Genomic DNA, 23,290 nt, shown 5'->3' with positions numbered 1-23,290 from the left:
TCAAATCCCAGTCCAGGAATTGTGCTGCACAACAAACCTCACAATAAACACAAAAAGATTCATCATTCACCACTATATGTGAATGTTTCCCTCTGTTTGAACCATATCTGTGGCTTCCCAGAGAATTGAAAACACTCCTCAGCCCTTAACGGGCACTTGACATTTCTTGGTGTTTACCAGTAGTGCCTCAGTTTCTCTGAACATTGCCTCTCTCTGCCTAAAGACATCCCAAAACCAGGTAATTCTATTTGTGAATTTCAGTATTGTGTTAAAATGGAAGATAATGTGGAAATCTGAAACACTTACGGAAAATTCATGAGCGATTGGTATCAGTGCAGGAGAACATGGCAGGGAACAGAGATGAGAGAGACAGAGAGGGAAAGAGAAAGATTGGGGGGCAGGAATGGTGTTCCAGTATAAATCCCAACCAGTATGGATATTCTTAACCACACTTCAAGTAAGTTTTAATTTGAGATTGTTTCAGCACTCGAGTTTACATTCCATTTAATTTTCTGTTGTCCTTTGATTTATACCCTGTCCTGTCTACAACCATATGTTCCTTGGTTTTTGGAACTGTAAAAAAATGTGATATAAAAAATAATGTTTACTTTTAAACCCTTTTCCATGCAGCCTCTTTTCTTCTGTGTATTTTGTGTCAGCTTCAATAGTTGGGCGCCCTGCGTTTTTAGCTATCACCTCACAGCCCTGACCTACAGCTTTCCCCACATTGTGTGTAACCACAGAGAGGGCTGTGATGTTAAATACAAAAGAGGAATAGGAGTGTTGTAAGGTCATATGCTTCTTGCATAAGGGATTTCAAAGGCAGCAATTGTTTAAAGGACTTGAAGATGACAGAAAATAATCTGTGTAATCCAACAATCAAACCCTGTATTCATTAGCAGAGGGAACTTTGTTGGGTGCCTTAGAAAATGGAAAGGTGAGTCGTCAAACTGAGAGCAGGTCTTTAATTTTCCACATTTCAAGGTGCAAAGAATAGGCTCTGTGTGTTTGGACCATTGTAGTTTTGACTTTCATATTTCTAAACCTCAGGATTTAGATCTGAATCTTGAAAGTGGTTCAGACTTTCGCCGGTTCTCCTGTCCTCAGCTGAAACACAATGTGGAGTTTTTTCGAAATAATTGTGCAGCTCTGACCATTCCTTCAATAAGGCATTTTCTACATGAGCAGGATTCTTTGAAGTGCGGAGCCATGAAGATGGCGAGGCCAGAGGTGAAAGCTGTGCAATAGAAGTGAACATTCCAGTCAGAGAACGGGCTGGAGGGGTGAAGGAATTAGTCTATTGATATTCAGTGCTTTGACCTGCTAACAATAGCCGTGGCACAGGGGTGGCAGCGGCGGCACATCCCCACATTGTGTGGCAGTGCACAGACACAGACCTGATCTGCTCTGCTTCCCTCCGAGGAACAGCCGGCACGGCTTTTGCCATGTGGTCACCCAGAGCTGCTGCTGGGGGCAATGGGGGGAAAAAGTGCCCCTAATTCCTCCAGCATCACTCTGGGTGCAGTAATAAGCCAGCTGCACATCTGCAGTGTGATGGGCAGTTTTCAAAACGCGATGCTGGGAAAGAGAAAATAAATTAATAGGCTATTCTGTGCTGGATTTTAAAGGGCATATAGACTAAGGAACACAACTCCCTGCTGCTTTTTATCCCTTTAAGATAAAAAAAAAAAAAATCCTCTTTTTCACTTTGAAAGTATTTTTTTAAAAAATAATCAAAGCAACACCAACAATTTTCTGACACCAGAGAATACTTTTCCCTTGGTATACAGCACATTTATAACACAGCTCAGCTAGCCCTGCGGGTAAAATTTTGTGCTGGGGATCTGCGATTTTCCCAACACAAACCCAACAAGATTTAGTCCATACAATGGCAAGGCACTCGCCAGCTGACATTCAGCTACCGAGGCACGCTGGGCTGTGCTCTGCCTCCAGCCTCCAGCTCCTCAAACCCTTCCCAACCTCTGCTTTTGTCTCCTGCCATTTGTCCCTACCTTGGCAAGCACAGCAGAGCAGCCAGACACCAGCAAAATGCATAGAGTGAAACAGTAAAATGTTATGTAACATGAGGCAGAGATCAGTGAAGAGTTTAGATTCTGTTTGTTCTTAGGGCTGCAAGATGTAGACAGGTAGGGAACCTCATTCATTTTCTTTGACCAGTGTAGGACTGGTTTTAGGCTCTGGTCTGGCTTCTTTTTTATGGATTCAGACTTGAAACTTCCCTCCCACCCGATATAAAATAAAACTTGAGCTTAGTATCCACCTTAGCTGATAAACCCTTCTGCAGAGCTGCCAGCCCACGGAACCCCAGGCCCCAGATCAGTGGGGTGTGTGCACCACTCATCCCTCAGAGGCTGGAGATCTCCCTTGCTCCTGCCAGGGGTGCCAAGTGTGGTGGGCAAATTCCTGCCCTTTGATTAAAGGGCAGCAGGCAGCAGCCGCAGTGCTACAAGAAATGGTCTGCTGAATGCAAACGATACTCATTCCCAAGGACTTCCAAAAGAAGATGAAAAAGGGCTTGGAAAAAAAGATGCCAACCACTTGGAAAAAAGTTTTAGCTCTGTGCAAGCTCCCACGGCCCGCTGGGGAGGTGAAGGCCTGCTGTTTCTGAAGAATAACGAGTATGCTGTATCTCCAGGAGCTGGTCAGAGGCAAAGCAGTGACTCAGAGACCCGGTCAGCGCTGTATCTATGGACTCAATCTGCACTTTATTAACTTGCTTCTCAACAAGTGTCTCAAAACTCCAGGCCAAAGAACTGGGCAGTGTCTTTTGTTTAACGTATTCAAGAAGCAGCCTCCTAATGGAGACCCAAAGGACAGCGAGATCACCTTTAATTTTATATGTGCTTATTCAAAGGCCACTTCAGTCAGAAGGTATTTGAGAAAGAGCAGCCTTTGGTGTGGCTGTAGTTGCAGGTGAGGTGCCACCCAGGCAGGAGCCAGCCTCAGCTCTAACCCAAATCCTGCTGCCAATCTCCTGTAAAACCTCCTGCCAAGCAAACAGGAACCAATTACAGGTTTCGTTCCAAATGGAGATTCGAATCCTGCCAGCGTTGACTTGAACCGTGCATTAAAATAAAGCAAGCCTTACAAGCCCCTCATTAATAATTCCTAAACATAACACTGAGTGAAGCAATGTGCTGAACTAGCAAAGTGTGAGCTGCTGGCATGGCTGGTGTGGAGCACTCAGGCCGACCTGGACGAGCAGTTTGCTTCAGCAGGTCACCAACCCCACCTGCCCATGCCCACTCTGACACCGCTGCCATCCCTCTCCGTGACCACTGACATCCCAAACCCCACCTGCCCATGCCCACTCTGACACCGCTGCCATCCCTCTCCGTGACCACTGACATCCCAAACCCCACCTGCCCATGCCCACTCTGACACCGCTGCCATCCCTCTCCGTGACCACTGACATCCCAAACCCCACCTGCCCATGCCCACTCTGACACCGCTGCCATCCCTCTCCGTGACCACTGACATCCCAAACCCCACCTGCCCATGCCCACTCTGACACCGCTGCCATCCCTCTCCATGACCACTGACATCCCAAACCCCACCTGCCCATGCCCACTCTGACACCGCTGCCATCCCTCTCCGTGACCACTGACATCCCAAACCCCACCTGCCCATGCCCACTCTGACACCGCTGCCATCCCTCTCTCCTTGCGGGGCCACTGGCAGAGGGAAGGCAGCCACAGGAGCAGGGACTCTCAGCTTGGGAGCTGTGGGAATGCTCACACAAACCACAGACCTTGCCCAATGGGTCATTTTGTGACTTTACCCTGAGGTGAACTGCAGAGAGGTGATTTAGGAGCAGAAACACTCCCCAATTGTTTGAGTAGGGCTCTGATGTGCCAGAGGCTATCTCCAGTCAGTTAGGTAACCCTGCTTTACGAGAGACTAGAGCTGATTCAATTCTCATCATCATTTTGAATGTCAACCCTAATTACAGATCTTGAGTAGTTTTAATTATATATATGTATATATAATTATTTTTTTAATAAACCCAAAGTTGATATGGCAGTCAGTATATTAGCTCTGGGCTTGCAAAAGCTGTATTCAAATTCCTACTCTGCCCAGACCTCGTGTGTGACCCTGGGTAAATCATTTCACACCTCTCTGCCTCAGTTTCCCATTTGTGTAATGGAGATAAAATTCACTGGGGATACAGTGAACACCATAATCTATGTCTATGACACTCTGTGTGTGACAAGTCCATGAAGATGTGTTGTCAGGAACCCACAGAGGGAGGTTTCATGCAAAACATAAGAAAATGAGGGACTTGGTCTCAGAGAGCGTCCATTTGAAATAAGAAATGGATACAGACACATGGGACAGTCCAGCTAAATAATGAAACAATATTAATTATTATGGCAGGTTATAATCTTCAAAAACCAGCAGCCAAATAGTTAAAAATGAAAGTTTTCAGCAGTGCAATGTAAGGCTGTACCATGAATATTTAAGAGGTGCCTCTTTGAGGAGTGAAGGCCAGTGTGGGAGGTAACAGAAAGGTGTTTGAAATTAAACCAATAGGTTGATTAGGTAAGGCTTAGATTTTTTTTACATATGCAGAATAAACAAGCAGCACAACAGTGGGAGCCAGTGAACACGGCACATCAGGTAAATGTGGCTTTTAATGCAGGCAAGTGTTCAGCTCTGCTCTCTCCCTTTCATTAAAGTCACTGACAGAGCTCTGTTACGAAGCCGCTGCGGTGGCACTGCCCAGCACAGCCTGCTCGGCCAGTGGTCAGCTAATGGTGTGAATCCAGTGGGAGAGGAGCAGCCACAGCTTTCTCTCAGCTGCCCCTGTTTTACTTCCCCCTCCCCAGCCTGTACTGAATTTCTAGTGGTTTTCTTTAATTTCACATGTTGAAAAGACTGAGTGATCCTTTTCCTCAGATGGTCTTTCTAGAACCCCCAACAGAGTGTGAATAATTATTCCCACTCTGTTGGGGCTTTGATAAGACTCTTATGGCTGCCTTTTGCTCAGCCTCTCAGCCTTTGTTCCTGCCAAAGTTATTTTCTTTCTTAGGGAGTGAAAAAAAAAAGGTAAAAACTGTAACAAGATCAAGAGAAACTGCAATTTTAATAATAGTAATAACAATTAAAATATTGACTTGAAACCCATAAATGTTTGGTCAAATCCCTCTGGTAAGTGCATAATCACCATGTGTCTACTTCCAATTTCAAAGAGAGCACAATTTACAAAAAGAATTGGCCGGAAAGGAGTTTGAGAGGTGTCTGAATGTGAGCTCTGCCTCCTGTCTGGGAGCAGTGACCTGGCCACCCAGCTCAGAGTGAACATAATCTGTGATAGCTCATGGATGTCATAGGTTGGAAAGTTTTTGCAGCCTCGTAGTGAGTATTGAGAGAGCAGCTTATTGAGAGCTGTCTGTGGGTGAAGGAATGATGGGGAGCCCTGGTGCCATCGGGATCAAGGCCATCCCTCCTCCTGTGGATGATGGGGAGCCCTGGTGCCACCAAATCAAAGCCATCCCTGCTCCTGTGGGTGATGGGGAGCCCTGGTGCCACCAAATCAAAGCCATCCCTGCTCCTGTGGGTGATGGGGAGCCCTGGTGCCACCAAATCAAAGCCATCCCTGCTCCTGTGGGTGATGGGGAGCCCTGGTGCCACCAAATCAAAGCCATCCCTGCTCCTGTGGGTGATGGGGAGCCCTGGTGCCATCAAATCAAAGCCATCCCTGCTCCTGTGGGTGATGGGGAGCCCTGGTGCCATCAAATCAAAGCCATCCCTGCTCCTGTGGGTGATGGGGAGCCCTGGTGCCATCAAATCAAAGCCATCCCTGCTCCTGCCCGCTGCGGGCCATCCCCGGTGCTGCTGCGGGGCACACCCGGTGCCGTGTTGGCCCAACACAAGCTTTGTCTGGACCTGGGTGTGCTGTGATGCTCACGGGACTGGGGACGAGGTTCATCCCAAACCCAGACACCCTTCGAACGCTGGTTAGCTATCTCCACACGCAGGAGCACACATCACAAAGGGAGGGACCCTTTTACCCTCCCTGCCCTGCCGGCAGCCAGGCTGTGCGAGCTCGGTCGCCGAGCTGCCCCCGGGGGCCAGGGCGGCTCGTCCCGGTGTGACCCGAGCACACAGCGCCAGCAGCACGAGAGGAGGGCAGCTGCCACAAAACAGGTTATGGTTATCCCAGACTTTGGCACTTGGTGCCTGGGACACTGCTAACATGAACCGTACCTGCAGCCCGCAGGTTCCCACCGCCGTTCATCGCAGGCACTGCAGTGCTGGGGAGCGGCAGGAGATCAAAGCAGTGGTGCACACAGATATATTGGCGTTTGGAGATTGGGAGATAAATAATTCATACATTGAAAATAGAGTTGGGTTGGGGATATTATAGATTAATTCCATCTCACACTCTTTTTCCTCACTCCCACCGTCCCCCCCCCCCCCTTTTTTTTTTTGCTAGTGGGAGACCTACTGCCCTTGTCCCTTTCTTCTGATTTCTGAATCTGCCACAGGCACTGTTAGAATTACAGCAGTGATAAGAAAATATCAGGCGTGGGATTTGAATTAATGCTTTTAGACAAATCTCCATTCCATCTCTAATTCTAATGCTAATTACATTTGCAGATCAAAGCCTGTTCGTTAAAGTTTTGCTTTTGAATACATGTAAAGATTTTACTTTTTTGTTTGATTTTTTTCCCCCATTTTTGGAGAAATGCTTCTTCCAGTAGAGACCAGATGTTCCTAAAATATCCCTTTGGAACTGCACAGCTTTGGTGCCCTGTTTTCCTTTCTTTGGGTCTTTTGTCTGCACTGGGTGCAGCATTGTTCTGTTACTGTATGGGCAATCCATTTTTCTGACTTATTTGGTTTCTGTTTAGAAAAAAGCCAGTGCTAATAAGTAAGTGCAAATAATTGCAAACATGTTTAACTGCATGCTCAGCATTGCCAACTGCAGGTATTCAAAATTTGGATCAGCTTCAATAAGATTATGAGATTACAGTGAAGAGATTTGAAATATATAGACAATTGGGTTATTTTTATTTTTCCCTCTGACTCACAGATTTAGATGATTTACACTTGCTATCTGCTTCTACAACTAGGAGGACTAGAAGTTATTTCTTCTCTTTTTTTTTTTCCTATGTGAAGCAGAACCTTTCTAACATGGACTCCTTAAATTTGGATTTTCAGAGACAGAAACATAAATATCATGCAAGTCTTGCTAAAACCACAAAAACTGGGACCAGTCTCACTGCATCCAATCTGGGCTTGGTGTGTCCATACATGTTTGTTGATCAGAGGCTATTTTACAAGTGTCAGATAATGAAAGTCAGGGAAAGTCAGAAATTTTTAACACCAAAACATAACTCCGAGATTTTTAACACCAGAGCCTCAGGGGTTGTAGCAAAAGAGTACGAGCTCATTTTGGGAGGAAATAGAAAGAAGGAAAAAGAGAATGGTGGGATGGAAGTGTGGAAAGAAGGGATTAGGTGGTGAAAGGGGCTGGGGTGCATGCAGGAGGAAGCAGAAAGGGTTCAGAGGGTGAAAAAGCCAATTAGTGGAGCATAAATCTAAGAAAGCCAATTTCTGAAATAAAGAGGTGTTAACTTAAGGCAGCTAAGGAGAGGATTAGTCAAGGAAGTGCCAGGGTGCAGTTTGGAAAAAGTGGGATTCTCAAAGCTGATCAGGACTGAAAACAGCTTCCCTGTATTCCCCAAACGGAGCCGGCATCAGGCTGCGTGCTGGGAGCGGGGCCCTGCCGCAGCGGGCACAGGCTCCCTCCCGTCCCCGGGAGCGCTCCCAGAGCCCAGGCTCTGCCTCCCGGCTGCCGGCAGCAGCGGCTGCTGCCTCGGGGGAATCGCTCCCGGAATCTCCTCAGATGTCGGGCTCAGTGGGACTCTTCCTATCTCGGCAGCAGCAGGGAAACAGTCAACAAGAATCATTGCCTCGGCCAGGACAGAGCTGTTCAGTGCCTTCCCTCGCCTCACATCTGACAGCCAAAGGTACCAAAGGTCCCTGCTCAGCGTGTGCCAGCCTCTCTGTACCTTTCCCAAGCACCTCTGAGGATTTCAGGCTCCATCCTGCTGCAGCAGCTAAAATCCTCCTGCATGCACCGCAGTAACAGCATTTTAAATGCTTATTGCCCCTCCAAGAAGCTTTGGGTTCCCATCACCTAAAATGCCTTCCTTGGATTTTTTTCTCCAAAAAGAGAAGCTAAAGCACCTTGGTTCTGTGCCATGGGACAGCCTGTGACTGCAGAAATCTGCAGCTCATCTGCTCAGGCGGGGATGATGTTATTACACACCTGTGCAAGGGAGAAGGACAGTGACAAATATTGCTCTTTGTTCATTTGATAGGGCTTTTTTTTAAAAAAGAAAAAAATTCTCTTATTTTTTATTTTTTTGTAACTGAAAAATCTGGAGGCAAAAAATCAGAAGAGAATCAAATTCTGCTCACAGGCATCCACACATATTTGCAACCAAGTCAGTAATTTCCAATATCAGTCAGTGCATGCAGAGATAAATTGGTATCCCTGAAAAACCTTTTGCAAAGGCTGTGCATTTGGCAGGAAGCTTGAGATTACCTAGGTGTCTAAGTGCTATCAGAAAAAGCTGCTTCCAATACACAACTAGTTCTGCTGGAACTCAATCCCCAGGAATTATAGTATTTATTTTTGAATAGCATTTGCTGCTCTCTCATCTATTCCCTAGAAGTTTATACATATAGACATAGAGATCAAACTTGTAGCTATAGGGATTCCTCACTGTCACAAGATTATTAGAAAATATCTAACAAGAAGAAATCCTCTTTCCTTTTGTCTTCTAAAATGCTGCAGGATGGAAGAAGACACATCAGGTAGATGCAGGCTGCCATCCTAAAGCTTAGGCTGGGAAGCATCTGCATACAGTTGGGACATACAGCTGCATGTGGAAAAAAGAATGAAAAATAAAAACATTGAATGTAACAGGCCAAGCTTTCAGCTGGGTAAATCAGCATTTCTGCCTTGCGCTCACTGGAACTGTGCCTATTTATATCATCCAAGAATCTCGACAGTTATCTGGGCTTGCCAGCTCACTGTAGGGATAAACAGAGCTTTAGCCAATTAAATGTTCATTAGGGGCAAGACGGAAGGGAGACCAGAAGCCAAAACTCAGAACCAGTCAGCACTTCTGCTCTTGTTCTTTAATCAAAGGAAACATTCCTGTCTTGTGGAACATCTCGTTCTGCATGGGCGAGCGCAAGCCTTCGGAAAATCCTGGTTTAGATCTGCTGGGAGTTACTTTATCTCCGAGCTCGGGGTTTCTTTCCTCTCACTGGTGTGTCAGCCTGCTTAGCATAGCACACTTATCACTGAACTTACAGGAGCCAGAGATGTGATATGGATACCTTAATGTGGAAAACTGCTTCGGAATGGGCTCACACCGCCCCACCATGATACAAAATCACACAAATACAAGACCCAACCTGCACCTACCTCTGACATTAATCTGGCAGTGAACACCTGGAAATCAGAAAAGGACAGGAGCAGTTAGTCCAAAGTGTAGTGTCCCTAGGAGACTGTCATTTACCCTGGTATAAAGAAATAGTGGAAAGGCTCTGATACCACGGATGTCTCATTTAAATCACAGTCAGATTCAGCACCATCTGGCCCTCCACAGTCACCCTTGATTCATGCCCTGCATTAATGGGGGATTCCAGCCACAAGGAATATAAACCAATCTATGCATGAAGTGTCAGCCATCCCTGACATTCCCCCTTTGGTTGGATTTATCGCTTGAGGTGACTCCCCACAGTCCCATTTGCTCACTTGGACGTGCACAGGGCACAGGCTGTTCTTTCAATGAGGGTAACACGGGATCTCATCATCCTGAAGCAAAACCCTTCTGAAAGGTACGGCCAGAATGTGCCAGCTGGGTTGGACAAAGGTTTTAGAAAAGGTGACTGAAAGTAGTAAGAGCTGATAATCCAAAATAGGAAAGGTAAGGACTAGACAAATGTCTTTAAAACAACTCCCTTTTAAGGTCAGTGCTGTTTTTATCCATATATTGGCTGTTTTAGTGGTTGGTTAGCTTCTCCCATTGCTGTGGCTCTAAAGTTTGGGGTCTTTTTACACAGACCCTTGTCTCCTGTGAAGATGGACATGGCAGGCTGCTCATAACTCTGTGACTCTTAATTGTAGTCATTGTCACCCTTAGGGGCCATGGCTCTCATATGTACAATGTCTGTCCTAAAAAACTTCTCACTTTCCTGGTTCAAAGTTCTACTTCATGATTTTCAGCTATTTTAGAGGAAGAGAGGAAGATGGTTTTTGTGAGCATCATGTTTCTAAAGGCAGGAAGAAACTGAGCCAATGGAAAAGGTATTACAGCCCTCCCAGAGACGGGTGAACTGAGGAGAAGCTCTCTGGCTGAGGAGTGAAGAAGGAAAGCTAAGAGAACATGTCAAGTCTTTAAGTCGTTAATTTCTGTGGTTTCTCAACTCATAATGAAGTCTCATTATCAGCACATTTGGTTCCAGTTCTGCAGTGTCCCAGGAGTGATGACACAGGATTGTGGAGCATTGCTATGGCAATGGTGATCCCCAGCCCCGAGCAGCAGGGCCGGGGAGATGCGGGGCAGGGACCAGCCCTGCTGCCCCAGAGGGGAGATGGGGACAGGGACCAGCCCTGCTGCCCCAGAGGGGAGATGGGGGGACAGGGACCAGCCCTGCTGCCCCAGAGGGGAGATGGGGACAGGGACCAGCCCTGCTGCCCCAGAGGGGAGATGGGGACAGGGACCAGCCCTGCTGCCCCAGCCCTGCTGCCCCAGAGGGGAGATGGGGGGCAGGGACCAGCCCTGCTGCCCCAGAGGGGAGATGGGGACAGGGACCAGCCCTGCTGCCCCAGAGGGGAGATGGGGGCAGGGACCAGCCCTGCTGCCCCAGAGGGGAGATGGGGGCAGAGACCAGCCCTGCTGCCCCAGCCCTGCTGCCCCAGCCCTGCTGCCCCAGAGGGGAGATGGGGACAGGGACCAGCCCTGCTGCCCCAGCCCTGCTGCCCCAGAGGGGAGATGGGGGGACAGGGACCAGCCCTGCTGCCCCAGCCCTGCTGCCCCAGAGGGGAGATGGGGACAGGGACCAGCCCTGCTGCCCCAGCCCTGCTGCCCCAGAGGGGAGATGGGGGGCAGAGACCAGCCCTGCTGCCCCAGCCCTGCTGCCCCAGCCCTGCTCCCCAGGTGTGGCTCAGGTGTGTGCTCCCCTATTGCAACAGCCCCCCACGGCAGAGCAGCAGCATTGTGAGGAACCAAGAGGGGCTGTTCAGAGCCCTCACTGCACCACTCAGAGCTGTTGTTACAATGTGAGGCCTGGTTTAAGTCACATATCTTATTTTCCAGTATGTAGGATGAATTATTTTTAAAACACATTGTTGAGATGGGAGAATATTATCCCTTTTAACAGATGGAGAACTGCACAGAGATATTAAGCCTAGAAGTATTAATTAATTTAAGCTTTGAGACATGGAAGGCCTGATTTTTTTCAGAGTAGTTGTTATTATAAAGTGTAAATTGCTCTGCACTTCTGCAAATCAGATTTTAGTGTCGCTGACTAGATGTGGACCAGGCACAAGATAAATTAATTTCCTTTTCTGAAAGTTATGGTTTCAATGTTTGCCTTTGCGTTACATCCTGCAGCTGAGTTCTGTTTCCCAGGACAGCTTCCTTAACCAAGAAACCATCTTCCCTCTTTCTGCAAGCTTGTGATTAAACACAGTTCAAATTCTTCATGAATTCTTCTTGAATTCTTGGTCCTACTCACTCCAAGTGCCAGTCTCCTTATCCTGATAATTCTACTGTTATCAAGATCTTTATGTCCAGGATCCAGGGTCTTAATATCCCCCTCTCTCCCTGACACTTCTGCTTTGTCCTGACACTCTGTACCTTCTTTCTCCTCCAGTTTTCAGTATTGTCTTCATCCAGTCCATCTCAGGGATGGAGCAGGTGAAATGACAGTTCAGTCAAATGCAGACTCGGTGAGAGGTGCAGGTATTCATGTGCTTACAAATCTTCAGAGGCTTGGATAACAAACTCGAGCAGGTTTCTGCTGCACGTGTGCGAACTGCGATAGCCCCGGTGCTTTTGTCCTCAATAACTCGATGTGAGCTTTCAAAGGAAAAGCAAAAAGCCTGTGAACAATGCAAAGAACACCCTCTTGCCTGATTTCAAGGTCTCACTCCAAAGTGCAAAGTCTCTGGAGCGTTTCAAAGTAAACATGATCAGATTTCTTAGCACGGATCACATCAGGGCTAATGCTGATCACCTTTAATAATGGGTTGCAGTGCCACCCTGCCCATGGTGCCAGCCCTTCGATCCACAGGGTGAGCTGCATTCCTGGGAGCAGATCTGCAGCTTTCATCTGCATCTGTGCCTGCCACATCTGTGCATCTAAAGACTTTTTTTCCTTTCAAATTCGAGTTTGCTTTCCCTTAACTTTGTAATCTGGCTGTAACTTCCCAAAGTGATATTTGCCCCCTTTATCAATGAGGTCTGATTAGCTCATGGCAGCTGTGACAGAGAAAATCCTTGTCTTTTGAAGTGTCCATCCACTCTGCTTAGCTCGTTTTCCGCTGGCAGTAATTTCCTGCCCCATTCAAGCACCACGGAAGTTGTAAGTGACAAATGGCACGACTAATCTGGTTCTTAGCTGAGGCACAGGCTCTGCTCAGCTTCCCAGGGGAGCTGTACAAAGAGCTTTCTCACTGGGGAAAGCACTGACCTGGGCGTCGTCAAATCTCTTGCAGAGACAGGCCAGGTGAGTCTCTGATCACATATTAAACAAAAGTAATTATTTTAATCCACAGCAGTTTAAAGGAGAGAGAAAAAAAGACTCCCTAATGAAGACTAAATAGCAGAATTCATGTGTGGACCTAAGTTCACTGAGATGGAAAATGATTACATAAAATATGCATGACAATTGAAGTAGCCCACAAACAAGGACAATTTACTGTTAACTTTTTGAATCTCAGCAGTAAGGAAACAGTTTAAATGTTTGGGTATTCAGAAAAGGTGCCAGTTTATGAAGACTAGAAAAACAGGCTGAGGTCTGTTCTTAGGGTGAAATTCCTGATGTAAAACGTCCGTGTATCTCCTAAAATAAAGCCAGGTTGGCATATGCAGATTTGGCTGGGACTCACATGACAACCAGCTTCTCTCTCTGTGGGGTTTGGAAGCAAAATCTGTAGCAGAATAAATATCAGCGTATTTGCTGTAGATTTCCTGTATCTGGATTTTCATGACCCCTTTCAACCTGCTACTTGTCCAAAATACTGTAAAATCCAGAATGAAGTGTAAGTACATTAGTTTATAATGTCATTAAAAAGCACTGATTTCTGCAATATAAAAAATATGTACTGACCTCTACTGTCTCCTAACCAAAATCCCATTTTCCTCATTGACCATTCTAATTCGTAAAGTTCAGTGCTGCAAATATGAGAATCTCTCAACAGCCAAGGGCCTGGTTCTGTCTTTTCTAACAGCCAGCAGTGACATTTTGAACATTTTGAACGTGGACCTGGCAGATCAGGTTTCATCTCAATCCCTGCATTACTACAGGAGAAGTAAGAACATTATTTTCCAGGAGAAAAAGGCTGTTGGTGAAAGTGTACATAATGAAAGGCAGCTGAGCTTGCAGTGACCCCAGGAAAGGATGTTTGCAGCAGGCTGACAAGCCTGCAGAGCTCCCATTAGCAGTGCAGGTTCTGCACATGCAGAGGAGGGAAATGGACTCCAATTAATGTGTTTATAGAGGAAAATGCTGCTTCCAGTGTGCTGTTCCCAGCTGAGCTGAGAGTGACTTCCCAAGAAAAGACCCTGCTGTTCCCCAGCTCCTAAATAAGGTGAGAGCAGATTGGGCGAGGGAGTTCAGACGGCAGAGGGAATTTGCCGTGGTGAATTTGAAGTGCTTACATTGCAGTCTGCAGTGCAGCCTTCACCTGGTTTCTGGGTGCTTTATTCTTTACTGTAAATTTAACAAACCTTGCCCTCTGTTGATAAGCAGTTTTAGAGTTCATCTTAGTCCACCAATTTCCCCAGTGCCGCCCCAAGCTTTTATGACGTCACATTTATTTTGGTGACTACAATGTATTTGTTTGTAAGCCCTCCCGCTGGCAGCAGTGCCTGTTAATTCATCGAGCCTGACAGAATGCAAAATTACAGCACAACAACAAGGATGCTGTCCCTGTACTGATGTATAATTAAAGCATGGTCATCCAGGGAAACTTGAGTTCCCTTTTGCAGGGAAACCTTTTGTAATTCAGAGCAGTTAAACCCACTAGTTATTCAAGCAGGTTAATTTTCTCTCCAGTATCTTCTCTTAGATAGGTATCTTGGGAAGGATCTCTGATGTGGGCACATCATAGTGTGATCTGCATCTACTCCACCTCAGGCTCTGATTTCACAAGCTTAACAAAACTGGATTGACTCCACGATGGATTAACAGACTTCTAGCAAAACCAACTGGTGCTACAGGATTTGTGGTGACATAACAGGTTCAGCTTGGTCCTGAACACATGCAGTCATCAGAGGGTTCATTGGTGCTTTCAGTAGGACAGGGTGCTGCACACTCTCTCCTGAGTGGAGCTTTTTGGGTTCTCTTCACCAAAATGGGTGAATTTACACTGTGCCTGCTTTGAGCTTCCTTTGGCTCCCCTCAGGTAAGCTGCTCTTTCTCATTTCCTCCCCTGGCTGCTGTGGCTGCTGAGTTTAAGCAGCCATTGTACCTCATCTGAAGTATAGAGTAACAAGTACATGGAATGGTCTAGAACAAAGAGAAGTTTAAGAACAAATTGAAATTTGTCTCCTTCCCTATTTCTAAAAGCAAATCTCATCATTCACAACAACAGCAACAACAAGAGTGGGATAGACCCCTTCTTTCAGGATGGCAGTGTGAGCTGGGGGTAAAGGTGTTTGCAACCACCCCAGCTGCTAGCAAGGTCTGTGCTTATTTATGAAGCTCACTTTGTGTGCACATGAGGCACAGAGGATGGATACTGCTTAAATTCCAACATCCACAATGTACATTAAGGCTTGTCCCAGCACGCTGCAAAGGAGCTAAAAGTCTGCAGGAGTTCTTTGCTGACAAGGATTGGGAATTGAACGACTGATTAGAAATGGCTGCTTTTTTATTTTTTTTTTTTTTTTCAGCAACAAAAACTCAGCTTAAACCTGGTGGCAACAGAATCCCATTGTATAAGGAATCTGCTGCTCCCAGCCTCTGCTCATCACCATTCTGGCTCCTATTCTTGGAGGCCTGTGTTTGCTGACCACACTTATTGGTCTGCACAAGCCCATGCAAAGCCGTGGAGGCAAACAGAAGTGGCTGCATGAAGCAGAGGTGCAATGCCACAAATCCTCCTTTGTGATATGCCTGGAGACTGGGAAACAAATCATACAAGGGAAAAACAGTCCTTCCATTCCATTTTTCTTTTTTATGTCTTAGTATTGCCTCGAATTGCGCGGTCATCTGCCAAAGAGTTTACCTGGTAGGAGCGCAGTGACTTCGATTCACAGTGGTGGAGCAGCAGGTTATAACAGCGAGGTTTCAAGGAGCAAAGAAAGAGGGGAGAATAGTTCATGGCGTATCACACATTTTAGAAAAACAGAAACTTCTAAGAGTGTCAGAGCTGTTCCCCTTTTGTTGCTGTGACTCTTCGAATTTTTCTCTTGCACCAAAATAGACTATTTGTTTATTACAGCAGGAACTAATATTCTCCCTGTAGCCAGTTAAAAGAAATACATCCTCTTTGTGGCTTTGAAAATCCCTACAGGATTATGAATGAATACTTCAAGAGTGTATTATAAATTCAGACATGTCTATTGGGCTTTCAAGTATCACAGCGGGAGCTTCTTACTGAGGCAACCTGAGGGTAAAGGCTTTCCCACCTTTCCAAAGTGACTCCTCCCACAAAATTTTCTTGGGCTGAAGTTAAAAAAAAAAAACCACCACCCTACCTAGTTCAGCTTCTTAGAGCCACTCCATTCTAAGCAGAACTGAATATAGATATAATTTAGTACAATCACATGCCCAGACGTTGCTCTGGAGCCTGCTCAGTTTTCCTGTCACTTGCAGTACCTTGCACACTCTCTAATGCAGGTTGTTGTTTGAAACCAATGTGCTTTTTATTTTAAAGTCTAAGCAGGCTGGGTGAGGAGCTGGTTTTGCAGCACGTGCTGTCCTAGATGTGCTCCGAGCACCTGTCATTATCTCTTCCAAATTCCGCTGCAGCTCCCGTTTGCCAACTGGCAGCGTGGCAGGCTGTGACAGCGCTCACAAAGTGGGATTAGACATAGCCCATTTCTCCCGTCCCCTGCTGCGAGTGCTGAACCAGCAACTTTGCCATGTTTTGATCAGATGCACTCAGCACTGACATATAAATCAGGGACAGTGCTAAAGGGAGCGGGGAGGAATCAGCAACAAAGAGGCAAAATCAAGGGCAACTTGGAAGGAAAGAATGGGACTAAAGAGAGTTTTAAAAGCACATGGCTTTGAATCTATATGTACTTACTTCTAAGGAGGATGAGGGGTGTTGCTGCTTTCAAAAGAACTCACATTTTTTCAGGCTTTTGAATGCATATCGCCCCCAGAAAAAGCCTCCAGTGGGCTGAGCCTCGGAATGAACTACGAGATGAAAATGAGTTTTAGCTGGAAACTGAAGGGCAGTTGTTAAGAAGTCCTGTCAGATAGGCTTTGAAATTTAAGAACCACCTGCAGCAACTGGTGTAGGTGGTACTTGTAACGCTGCACATGATGCTGACTTAATGGCTCAGCAGATGTGCATGGGTGTAACTTCTTCAGACAGAGAACCAGAAAGGCTCAGAGACATAAAAACATCGTCTGCAGGGCTGTCAGCTCAAAGAACAGGACATTATCAAGAAAAGGTCAAAGAGGATGGTGATCTTCCAAGGATTTTACTTGATCTGTGAAATAGCAGAGAAGAAAAGCTGGTGTCAGGGTGCTCCAATATTGTAGCAATGGAGAAAGAGCTGGGATTGGCAACTGTTCTTAAAATACACAGGACACAGAGCAAGGAGATGAGGAAACCTGTTGTGTCTGATCCTGTCTAGTGCCCAGGTGTATATTCCTAACACTTCACTAGCAGCTTTGTGGGAGTTGCAGCCATTAAAGAAATTGTCTTTCAAGGCAAACTTTTGGAGTAAGAGGAATGAAGAAAACTTCCAGAGCAAGCCATACTTGTTCCTGCATTATGCTGCTGTGCCGTTTGCCATGCTGCAATTACAGCTAAACCTAAGGATCTGTAGAAATTTTGACTGTGTAAACTCTCCCTTTAAAACACAAAAACCCTTGGGTGCAGAAGGAAAACGTGCATATGACAATACACACACACACTCCCAAGTTCTTGCACATATACTCAATTTTAAACACGTATAGAATTCTCTCAAGTCTCTTGAAGTACTATTGAAATATGAAATAAATAAGGTATGCAGGTGCCTTTGCAGGACAGTGGTCTAAGACACAGCCACTCCTCAAGCACTTCACAGTACAGTCTGGGGCTGAGCTTTGGGAAGGTGTAAGAGAGGAACCTGCAAATCAATGACATGGCTCTGTTTGATTTAAAATCAGCACAGCAAATGACAGGAAAACCCTACAATTTCATCCAAGCTTGACTAGTAGGTGAAAGCCTCCTCTTAGTTATTCCATTTTGTACTGAGCTTCTCGGTCTGAATCCAAGATTTCTACATTTCCATTGATAAAACTGAAGACCAGCTTTGTCTGATGCTCTCTGTCTGGCTTATTAAACCTGCTAATTTGTATTTATAACTATAAATATAGAGATCATAACCCAGGTCAAGCATTTTCTGAAATTCCCTGGTGTAGACTCACACAGTACAATACAACCCTTAGTTTTAGTTGGCAGAAACAAGAATGAAAGCAATAAGATCTTAAGCACTTGAAAAAACAAGATTGTTATCTTGGTTTTTCAATGCTATTAGTGAGAAATTAGCCAGCAATATGTAGGTCATCATCAGTAGCTGCTTTGGTAGCCTGTGAACAATTTAAAGGAAGGAAGAGGTTTCTCTTTGTGTTTGAATAAGTTACTCTATATCCATGAAGGAGCTGTGCCTCACCCTCAAAGGGAGCAGCATTATCAGCAAATGAATGAACAGGGCACTCTGTGTTATGCCAGTAGCACTGTCTTTGAAAACAAGGGAGACAAGAAAAGTAGATTCAGTGTGGCTTTTATTTTCCTGTCTGCCATTGTAACGGAGCTCCTCCATTAACTCATTCTTGTCAGGCTGAATTGAAAGTGACGCCTAATAACTTAGAGCAGCATCTGCTCCCACTCCTGCAGCAGCCACGGGGCTCTGCAGTGCCCGCACACAGATCTGCTGGGCGGGAAGAGGCAGGAACTGACACTGCTGAAGCACTCAGCACAGCCGGAGAAAAGCAAGGATGTGCTCGTGGGCCAGCCAGCTCCTCTTTCGGTCACCTGGAATCTCCAGTTCCTACCCATGCAGTGCTGACAAATCTGCTGAACATAAATATTCTGCTTCAACTGAGTTACCAGAACTTCATTCCTTGCTGATAGCACCCCACTCGCTTCATTGAGCCGCACCGAGATTTCCCAGCAGACAGGAGCTGTGTCTGAGCTAGAAAAGTAATGGATGTTTCTATTTTACAGCCATGCACAACGACTGACCCCGACGATGGCCTCGTGTGCAGTGCAGGAGTGCAGCAGCTCAGGCAGGGACAGGGCTGGGCGAAGCAGCGACCCAGCGCCGGGCACCCGCGGCACACCGGGCAGGGCAGGCTGGCAGCGCAGCTCCGGCAGCGAGGGCTTCGGCCGGCTCCTAACGCCCCTCGCAATCCCCGGCACAGCCCAGAGCACTGCCACGCGGTGATGGATGTGACACCTGAGGACATGTGACACCACGTCACCCGTGACACGTGATGACACGTGATGACACGTGCCATGTGACACGTGACATGTGATGACACGTGATGACGTGCCATGTGACACGTGACATGTGATGTCACGTGATGACATGTGCAATGTGACACGTGGCGTGTGATGACACGTGATGACACGTGCCGTGTGACACGTGGCGTGTGATGACACGTGATGACATGTGCCGTGTGACACGTGGCGTGTGATGTCACGTGATGACACGTGCCGTGTGACACGTGGCGTGTGATGACACGTGATGACACGTGCCGTGTGACACGTGGCGTGTGATGACACGTGATGACACGTGCCGTGTGACACGTGGCGTGTGATGACACGTGACACACGTCACACGTCTCCTTGCACTGCTGCAGCCTAGAGCACGCTCACTCCATCAGCCAAGGCCTCGCTCTGCCTGAGCTGGGCAAACAAAACTGGCAGCACTCGAGCACTTGTCCTTGGGCTTCTCCATGACACCTTTCAGTGCTCAGGTCCAAGCAGCAGATCCATAACCGATTTCAGAGAGAGCCTGGGTTGGGTCATTATCTGCCATTGTTAATGAGATCTATCACACCCCTCAGCCCAAGTGGTCAGCGTTAGCATCCCCTCTGGTGATATTCCAACAGCAGAGACTGCTGGTGCCAAACCGTGTTTTGTCCTCCCGTCAGTGAGCAGGACAGCAGGCTATGGTACACTCACTTTATTCCCTCTGTCAGGTAGGACAAATCCTGCCTTTAATCATCCCCCGATCTCAATGAGCACTTCTGTCTGGAGCGCTGACGTGTCACAGGATTGCCGCAGTGATGGGCTCACAAACCTTTTGGCTGATTTTTTTCATGTTGTCCTGGTGCCACTTTCTGTGTTCATCTTCACCTGTGCCCTTTTCTGAATGGAGTACAAGGAAGAAAACCCTCAAAAGTGGGACATATTTTCCCTCTGATAATCTTTACTGTTTCACTTTCCTTCCTTTTCCATCCCTCCCCTTATTTCACTAGATTCTTTTGCAGTGGCCTAGATTTAATATCCTTTTACAGCTGATTCTTGTGGCTGCAAAGCCCTGCTAATATCACATTGTACTAGTCAGAAAAATGATTTAGGGCAGGGAGAGTGTTTTTGGGCTGTGTTAGCACACAGATGTCTTGAGACAGAACTGAAACTCAGAGGTGCTGCTGCAGTGTGAGTGGTAGCAGGAAACGTGAACATTTATATCCATATCTCTGCCACTGTATAGAGAACAGGGAAGGTAAATGTATCTAGAATGTGATGGGAAACAATTTGTTTACTTCCTTTACTTCTGATTCATAATCACCCTACTCCCCTTTGTTATTTCAGATGTCACCTACTTCCTTACTTTCCTTCTAGAAACCCTTTCCTCAGCCTTTCTATACCCTTAATATTCTTGCTGCTGAATTATTGCTGTATTGTTCACAGCTGCTCACCGTAGCAGAAGGTAACAACGGTAACGAACCGCTGAAACAATTCTTAAAACCATTAGCTAAAAACTCTGGTGTTCCAAAGCAGCCTAAAGAGGACAATTCCCAACCGTGGCAGCCCAAGGCCCTGCATGAGTCTGTATTTCTGTTCCACTGGCCACAAGTCCAGCAAAAGAGGTTCCTGGTTTCCCTTGCAGCAGCCGCCAATTTCCGTGAGTTCGTCACGGATCACCATCTGTGCCGTTCTGCTGATTCAGTGTTTGCATGGCTGTGCTCTCCACCAGACCTTGCAGCGATCTTGAAAGCAAAACCAATGAAAAACAAACCTTGCTTCTACTTTTTTTTCCTCAGTCGCTATTTTTAAACGAGAAAATGTCACAGTTCTGCTTTGGGACACAAACAAAATAAAGCAGTGATTCAGAAGAAAATAATAAAGGGGCCAAGAATAAGGGAATGAGGATTTCTGCAATCTGTTCTAACAGGACACAGAACCACAGGGTAACAATATGTGGGGGCAAAAAGAAAAAACAACCCTTGTTTGAAGAACTTGCAAGTAACTCAGGAGCTGCAGTTCCCTTCCCCTCAGTGCAGTGACTGTATCATCAAAGGGCTTTTTGCATCCATAGCATTCAACAAAAGAGCTTGAGAGTCTCAGGAATTTAGATAGCATCCTCTTCTAGGGGTTTGAATGGGGCCTGCTGGATGTGATACTGAGCTTTGTTCCCCGGTAAGCTAAAGATCCTTTTCTCTGTTAAAGTGAGTGTGTGTGAGCCTGAGAGGCTGTGTCAGAATGGATGATCTCAGCTCCTTGAGTGGCTTCCATTGTATGAGCTACTCATCCCTCACAGGCTGATTGCGTTTATTCTGTCCTGACACAGGGAGCCCCTCTGCAGCACAAACAATACCAGAATAAATAAACACAAATATTAATCATTCCTGGCCTGGTAACTGGTGAGTGTTGCAGGGGACCTGTGTGAAAATGCTGACAAGCCATGCAGTGGGGGTGGAAAGAGGCATTTGTCTGCATTGGTGTCACTTCTCTGTGTTAAATGATTTTGGACAAAGGAACGTTTAATCCTCAGAGCTCATATATCTGAACAGCATCTGATTTGTGGCTGAAGTGGGGTGGACAGGATGGGTGCTCAGCACTTTCAGAGTATTTTCAAGGAGAGAATCATTCTGTCCCTGTTTCAGAGTATGACCAGAAAACCTCAGATTAATCCCCCTGGGGACTCAGACTGTCTGTACCAGAGTGGGTCAGTCATTAATTACTTTCCAAACTCTCTGCAGCGTTACAAGGAGAAAACCTTTTAAACCTCTGCTCTCAGAATAGTCCATTCCCTTATTCTCTCCCCCCGCTGCATGTGTGACATACAAGTTTGTGCATGACAGCAAGGGCTTTTTGGCAGGGATATCACACCCATGAGGTCCATCATGTGTACCTTGCTGACTATTATTAGAACGATTTAGGAAACAGATTAATCAAAGCAATTTAAAGTGATATTTGCCAATAAGTATCAGAAGCCTCTTAAACCACCCATCCAGACAACCACTTTGAGCCTCTGCCGTTTACTGTCTGACTCCCTCCGAATTTCATTTCTCCAGAAACACTCCAGAAACGCCAGGGCCGTGCTGCAGGCACAGCCCCGAGGTGCAGCTCCTGTCCCGGGCAGCAGGAGGAGGCAGGACTCAGACACATCTGGGTCTCACTGCACTGGGTTTTCCTGCCTGCGCTCATCTCTGCAGGTGTGCAGCTGAGCTGAGACCGCCCTGCCTCACGGCACACACTGCAGGTTATGGATACAGCTCCTGCCACAAACGAACTTATTTTGCCTGCAAACAGCTGGAACTACCCTGTGTCCAGCAGAACTGCAGGAGCAGAGAGCAATCTAAAAGCAAGGCTGAAAAGTTTGCAGGTTCTGCTACGGTAACGCCAGGATTTGCTGACTTTTTCTGATTTTAACTCCAAGGTTGAACCAGTGAAGTATCCTTGCACTAATAACCTCGTTTTAACTATAGGGGAAAAAAATGAAATGAAGTCACATGTGCTAAGCCAGGCAGTAAAAGAAGCATTTCTTACCTACAGGACTTGACAAAGAGCTTGTTTCAACAGAGCTTGACTCAGAACCTTCCAGCTCACATCTGTGGCTCCACAGAGGCAGGAAAAGCTTCCTATGAATTGTCTCCTTGAATTGTTTTCTGCTCGTAGTAAATGAGTGGCTCTCCCTTATCTCTGGAGCTCTTTATCCAGGGTGCTTAGCCTGCCACCTCCGAGGCTGCATTGACAAAAGTTTATACCTTGATAAATAAAATGCACCTGACTGTTAGTACAGATCTAGGTAAGTAAGCAAAATGTCTTTCTTCTGCTTAAGAGGTTTGGCTGTGTAATCAAAAGTTATTCAGTACCTGTTAAGCCTCAGCGCTGACTAACAAAAGGCAGATTCCACACCCTCGTGGAAGAAAGATCAAAGGCTTTTTTGGCATTAATGAATGTTAAGCAAAAACCCCAAATATTTAATCAAGAGGGAACAAAACCTTAAGACTCATGCAGCTGTGAGCATTTTTACAGATTTTCACAGTTCATATCTGAATCATATCTAAGGTTTTGTTGCCATATACATGAACAGGATTAGTCAGGTGGCAAAGGGTGGGATTTTCAAAGTGTTTTTTTAAAACTGTCACCGACTCGAATGGGGCCCAGGTTGGGACAATAGGGGAAGACCTGTTAGAGGCTGTCACTTCTGAAAAAGCATTTAATGTGATGGAGTGTGATTATGACTCACAAATATAACGAATGCTTTAGAGGGTGCCGAAAAGAAAAGGATGCACCTGACTGGTTTTGTAAGGCTGGGTACAAGTGATACAATAATGATTTCACAACCAAAGGGCAGTCAGCTGATATCCTGAACCTGAAGATTTGATT

General features: G+C 46.3%; 1 long non-coding RNA gene across 1 annotated transcript; it reads right to left on the bottom strand.

The window, feature by feature from the left end:
* Nucleotides 1-947: 947 nt before the first annotated feature.
* Nucleotides 948-22,738, bottom strand: LOC116453161. Its single transcript, XR_004243699.1, has 2 exons — nucleotides 22,448-22,738; nucleotides 948-1,237 (listed from the first exon to the last, which is right to left on the bottom strand). It is a non-coding gene; the product is annotated as an uncharacterized LOC116453161 (long non-coding RNA).
* Between the last annotated feature and the right edge of the window lie 552 nt (nucleotides 22,739-23,290).

Source organism: Corvus moneduloides, chromosome 18, assembly GCF_009650955.1.
Source record: "Corvus moneduloides isolate bCorMon1 chromosome 18, bCorMon1.pri, whole genome shotgun sequence".
NCBI classification, from domain to species: Eukaryota; Metazoa; Chordata; class Aves; order Passeriformes; family Corvidae; genus Corvus; species Corvus moneduloides.
Note: the sequence above shows the minus strand (reverse complement) of the source record. Positions and strands in the feature narration are given on the sequence as shown.